Source organism: Thalia democratica, chromosome 5 (genome assembly GCF_965202585.1).
Source record: "Thalia democratica chromosome 5, ktThaDemo2.hap1.1, whole genome shotgun sequence".
Lineage (NCBI taxonomy): Eukaryota > Metazoa > Chordata > Thaliacea > Salpida > Salpidae > Thalia > Thalia democratica.
In genome coordinates this window covers 23984428-23989984 of record NC_139169.1, presented here as the reverse complement: position 1 = coordinate 23989984, position 5557 = coordinate 23984428, and positions in this window count along the sequence as shown.

Below are 5557 nucleotides of genomic sequence, written 5' to 3'. Positions count from 1 at the left end.
TCTTTTTTATTTTTGCTTTGTTTTTATTGCTTTTTGTTTGTTATTTTCTTTTATATTGCTTTTTTTTCTTTTTATTAATATCATTTGCTTTTTTAGTTTTTTAATGTTGTTTTATTATAATGGGTTTGATATGTCTTAGTCGATCATCTACTAAAGCACCAATATCATCCACCATACTAAGCCTCCTATAGCTAGATTACAGGTAGTAACAACATTACCCGGCAGTATAGTATACGTAATTAGTTCATTTATTATCTTAAATTTAGTTATGTAGTATTTTTATGCCCTTTAATCTTAGATTAAAAATATGTAACCTAAAGAATTTAAATTGTAAGAAGTAATTTTTTTTATTAAATTAGATCGTTAATATAACAGTAACTTTTTATATTTTTCTATATATCATTTATGCAATTTTGTCATTTTAAGTGGTTTTACAACTCATTATGCTACGAAACGTCTTAACCAACTTAAATCTAATCATATCAAGAAAAAAATAATTTAACTTCTTTGTATTTAAGTTTTGAAATTATAAATGAATTAGAATTTTAGAATTTAAATTTATGAAACCACAAATATATAACGAAAAATATAAAAGAAAACGTAACAAGATTACAAAAACTAAAAGATTAAACTAAAATTGCAAAATGAGTAACACAATTAATTTATAAAATAAACTGAATCTGAATCTAAAACTTAAGCTGAAGAAGCGAAACTGAAGGAAACTTAAATTTATTCACTGTTGTCACGCGAAACATGCCCTGTATCGCAATTTGGATCAAAAATACAATCTCTAAGCGCTGAACCTCTCAAAAAAAAATTCTCAACAGAGTATGAAAAATATACTTGAGAAAAAGTAGTTTTTAAATTTTTAATGTTTTTTAAACTAGAGGACCTAACTGTAACACTTCCATTGATAAAATTGATACGACCTGATGTGTTATCATATTTTTCATCAGACTTTGCAAAATACTTTTTAAGTTTATCAACTTGTAACCATAAACTACCCTCAATTTCATTGTCTTTCTTAAATTCATGGTCAATTTCGTGCTCGAAGTTTTTGAAAAAATAGAATTTGTGATTTTTTTTAAAGTTTTTTTGATCTACCGTAAAGCAATAACTAGTATCTTGGTACAATTCTAATCTAACTCCTTCAGGCCAAGCGTAATTAGTTTCCTCGAAAAGTTCCCTTACCGCAGTTCTTTTTAGATTGTTATTATCGTTATAATCTATTTTTCCCATAGGGAAATTGATTCTAATTTTATTATTTTTATCTCTATAATAAACAAATAACAATTCGCCCTTACCCTTCTTGACGCGATGTAAGATTACCCCCGCGCAGTCTAACCTTTTTACATTGAATTCCCAGTTAATTAAAAAAGAATCTCCCCGCTTGTGTTTAAATTTAACCTTAAATAAGTTATTAGCTAAATGGTGTTTTGCATCGTCGTTTAATTGATCAATAAAAATTTGCTTAGCGTAACGGTCGAAACTTTTGTATTTTTCATCAACTAGACTGTATACTTGTTTTTCGATAATGTTATAAACATTCAAAAAGTCATGCCAATCATCTTTTGAAAATTTTTTATTAATAAAATCTATAAGTTTTTGTTTAAGTTCATTATCGTGTTTATTTTTGAAAGATCTAGATACGTTGTTAACCTGATCTGTTACGAAAAAGGACGTTCCACCCGCTTCTTGTTGTGGTGCTCGATCCCGCTGGAGTTCCGCATGCGTCATTTGAACACCTTGGACAACCTCCTCCTCACCAACTATATTCGTAGTTTTAATGACGTCATCCGGTATAAATTTTGTCCTAGATGGTATTAAATAAACGTTTTTTATATTTATTTTACACAGAAAAGTTTAATATGGGGTTGCCAAAAACAAATTAGTTAAAACTAGGATTGTTTATTGGATTGATTTATTGGACTCCAATTAAATTTAAAATTGTACATATTTAGAGAAATCAAAAACTGTACATTGTTTGATTAAAAAGTATAAAGTTACAACTTAACAATAAATAGCAAAGCCTAGACTTCAATAGGTTCCTTAAGAAAGCCTCAAGCTAAAAACTCAAAAATATCAATCTATTAAAATTGATGAGTTTTTAAAATATTTTCTTTGAAGCTTTCTTAAAAATGGTTAATCTTTATGTTGAAAATTAAAAACTTCAATTGTAAATTAATTAAAATATATGACTATTGCTAGCAAAACAAAAAAAAATCTGATGGATACTTCTCGTTATAAAGCTTTTTAAATATACAGAGTATTTTAAAAACTATTGTAAAATATGGCATACGTTATTCTAAACAACTAACCTTCTTTGCATGATCAAAGTGATATTATATCTCCAAATAACTTAGTACTTTAATAATACAGAGCTGTTTTGATATAAAAACTATAACTACAGCATCAATAATATAGGTAGAAAAACTACCTTCTACAAAAAAATTAATCTAATAGAGTTTTAATTTTTTTTATTCAAACTTATTTTTAATATGAAATTACATTCAGTTTAATAATTTCAGTTGAAAAAACATTTAACAACACAAGTTTAAATTAATGATCAAAAATATGAAACTAATATACAATGTTATAAGATAATAAAATCTAAATGTGAACTAAAAACTAAATAAATAGAAAATAAATATGCAGTGTCTAATTAATAATAATTTTAGAAATAATTTCAATGAAATATTTATAGGTTATTGTTTAGAAAAATAAAAAAGTACTTTATAAATACAATTATACTTAAACATGAATTTAACTTTTGAAAGATTTTAGTGTTCAACCTAATCAATAATTTAGTTACATAAAATTGTCATATAATGTATTGTTTATAAAATAAAAGTGTTTAATAACTACTTTAATTTACTTATTACAAAACTACAGACTGTATATCAGTGTTGTTATAGTGATTCCAACATGACTTCTTTCCAACATGACTTCACTTAAAAAGTTTATAATACTGAACTTTACTTGTATAATCTTCTTTTTTAAAGACGTTTTACTATTTGCTTTTAACCATTGCAGTTATGTAAGTTTGTTAAAATTTTATTTTGAACTTATATTATTTTTAACTATAACATCAAATGCGGATTTAAAAACCTGTTCTAAATCTACAAAATAGTCTATAAGATTTAAAGTGATTTTGGCCTAAAAATTTTATTAAAATATTTTTTTTTTTCTATTAGTAAAACATGAAATTTTTTTTAAACTTAAAAACCACCATGATTTAAAAAAAAATGGTTGTACCTTTTTATTTAAATATTTCAGGAACGTGAAATATTGAAACAGTGAAAATACTTAAATTTTTTTTCAATCAAAACTTAAATCACACCTAGAAAATCTACTTTTCATTACTTAGTTTAAGGTTATAAAATTTTAAACCTTAAGTTTAAGCTTTAACATAACTTTATTTGAATATAAACTAAATACAGAGCATTTATAGTTATTTAGTTAATAAATGATTGTTTTAATTTTTATTTGCACAAACTTTTCGATGGTTTCTTAAAAAGGGTACTGAACACTGGCTTAAGTAAAAAAATTTTGAATTTTTTTGAAGTTTAAGAAAGTTTAAGACTTTTAAAAGCATTTGAAATGCCGTAGACAGTTTATTCACCGTAAAGCATTGTCAAAAAAGTAAATAAATTACAACTATTGTTTAATAAATTTTATATTTATTTTTTTATTAATGCTTGTTATTTTTAGTCGCAGTCGTTTAGATAACACAAACTTAATAAACACCAATTCTTTTTGTTATATACCAAAAACAAAAGTGTTTAAAATACTTTTGTCTTCTCCTTTATACTCAGTTAAACAATTAACTTACAATGTAAAAAGTTTTTCTTATAGAACTGCCTGCTATCTTTGTTTGTTTAAAATTTATTTTAGAAATTCAAACGATTTTTCTCTCACTAAATATATAACTTTCTAACTTTTCTGCATCAGTTTATATGAGGAGAAATACATTTCCAAAACATCTCCAAAATTTTCTGTCCTCTGAAGACCGGTTTTTTGCTGGTTGTTTTTATCGGCAAAAATTACACAATTTTCCAGTGAGTTTTTTTTTTATGTTTTAATTAGTCTTAAAACAATAAATAAAATTTAATAAATTTATTTATCTAAATAAAGTTTACTAAATGTATTTTATAACTAATTAGCTAATCAAAGTAAATTATAAAAAAAATCATTACAGTTTGCACACAAAATTACTTCAAAATAAACTGGTGCACGATAGTGTACACAATTTTTTTTCGCGTGCACGAAACGTTTAGGGTACATGAACCTCATTTAGGGGTGAACGAAATTTTCAGATTACACAAAAAAATATTTTAGTCTTCGCATTATTAGTTTTAGCGACATAGTTCAGTTAAGTATTAAAGTTAAATCTAGCCCTGGTGTTTGATTGGCTTTTATTTTTTGGCCATTTTACTCTCATGATCTATTTTGTAATTAAACAACACACATAAATTATTGTATAATTATAATTGTAACTATTATTACAATGCAATTAAAAAAATAAAACATACGTAACAACTTATAAAACAATTTAAGAAAACAACACAACTGTTGCGTTGAACTTTAATAAATTCCAATAAATAAGGACTTATTTGTCTTTAAAAAAACGTGGTAAATTATAGACTTCTTTTAAAATGAAGTAGAAAGAAGTATAAAGTTCTTTAAAGCCTTATTTTAGAAAACAACATATAAACTATAAAAATACGAAATAAGCTAAAATATGCAAATTAAAATAAACTTTAAGCAATTAACCGATAAACTATTTTTTTCTAAAAATAACGTAAGTTTAAATTGTTGTTAACTTTGATTAAACATCTTAGGATTTTTCTTCAAATTTTAAATTGTTGTTTACATTAATTAAACGTGTTAGTTTTTTCTTTAAGTTAAAAACTTTGTTTACATTGATTAAACGTATTAGTTTTTCTCGTTAAATTTTAAATTGTTTATTACATTGATTAAGCGTTTTAGTTTTTTCTTTTAATTTTAAATAATAGTTTTATAGTTTACCAATAATGACTTAGGCCCTGGTCATAATAAACACTGATAGTAAAAAAAATTATGGTAAACCACTAAGGTTGGTAAACAGCCAAATTGTAGAAACTTAAATTATACATATCATAGTTGTATAGTTTCTCCTTTGACAAACAACATGATCTAATAAATGTTGTTATTATATCACACTCTATAATTTTAAAGTAAAAGTTTCCAAGTCAGCATTAGTTTGGAGAAGATGGACACTTCTACTACTAACCAAAGTTTGTAAAAGTTGTATATTTTGTTATTTTTAGATTTAAAGTAATATTTAAAGACACTCATTTCTAACTATGATTGGGAACAATTCTATATATAGGTATTTGAAGTGTACAGGGTTGAATAAACAACACTGTTTAAACAACCCCAAGAACATATCTAAATCAGTAAAAGATAAATAAATCCTTGTACTGGTGAATTAACCTTCAACCTAATACTAAATAGCCTGATTAAACAACCAATATTTGACCCTAGTTTCCAAACTAAATTGTTGGTCTACATGACT